The 851-nt window shown below is 43.8% G+C and overlaps 1 non-coding gene across 1 annotated transcript; it reads left to right on the top strand.

Moving 5' to 3' along the window:
• The first annotated feature begins 473 nt into the window (after positions 1–473).
• On the top strand, positions 474–578 carry LOC135274359 (U6 spliceosomal RNA). Its single transcript, XR_010342202.1, has one exon. It is a non-coding gene; the product is annotated as a U6 spliceosomal RNA (small nuclear RNA).
• The last annotated feature ends 273 nt before the right edge of the window (positions 579–851 follow it).

Below are 851 nucleotides of genomic sequence, written 5' to 3'. Positions count from 1 at the left end.
AATTTTCTCTCTCAGCAGCATTTACTTCTCTGTAAAACAGACTGTTGTAAGTTCCTCGGGAAGCTTGTTGGATTCAGTGCCTGAGTTCAAAATCTTCTGGGGTGGACAGAAGGGAAGGGTTTGGTAGAAGAATTAGTTGTAGAGACGGATGAGAGAGCAAAGTAGAAGCTGGCTGGGAAGAGTCTGGCTGGTATACCAGTCAGGAATATTAATACCTCAGGGTTCTCTCTCTCTCTCTCTCTCTCTCTCTCTCTCTCTCTCTCTGTGTGTGTGTGTGTGTGTGTGTGTGTGTGTGTGTGTGTGTCTGTTTGGGGTGGGAGAGATCTCTGGCTCCTAGGGTCATTGCCTGTCATGGCCTAATCCTATTTCCCACTCTATTTCTGCTAACATAATTATTGTTTCCTTTGTATGATTTTTTTTTTTTAACTTCAGCCCAATTCCAGGCCTCCTTGTTTAAAACAAAACAAAACAGGGCTTGCTTTGGCAGCGCAGATACTAAAACTGGAACAATACTGAGAAGATTAGCATGGCCCCTGAGCAAGGGTGACGTGAAAATTTGTGAAGCATTCCATATTTTTAAAATACAAAAAGTAATAAAACAAAACAAAGGTTTCAAAACTTACTTAGCATTTCTGTGGCATCTTCCCTGAATCAATGTAAACAACCATGGTGATGGGTGCTGTCTGACAGTGAAGCTCTCCTGGACATGGTGACTGTTCTGCAGGTGTCTTTGGGACATCTTTTTCTTTTTCTTTTTTTTTTAGATGGCAGAGGCACCCCTGTACTGCTCTATTACCCAGGCTGGAGTGCAGTGGCGCCATCTCAGCTCACTGCAACCTCTGCCTCCCGGG

This window comes from Aotus nancymaae, unplaced genomic scaffold (assembly GCF_030222135.1).
Source record: "Aotus nancymaae isolate 86718 unplaced genomic scaffold, 86718_ANA_hifiasm-v0.15.2.pri h1tg000011l, whole genome shotgun sequence".
NCBI classification, from domain to species: domain Eukaryota; kingdom Metazoa; phylum Chordata; class Mammalia; order Primates; family Aotidae; genus Aotus; species Aotus nancymaae.
Note: the sequence above shows the minus strand (reverse complement) of the source record. Positions and strands in the feature narration are given on the sequence as shown.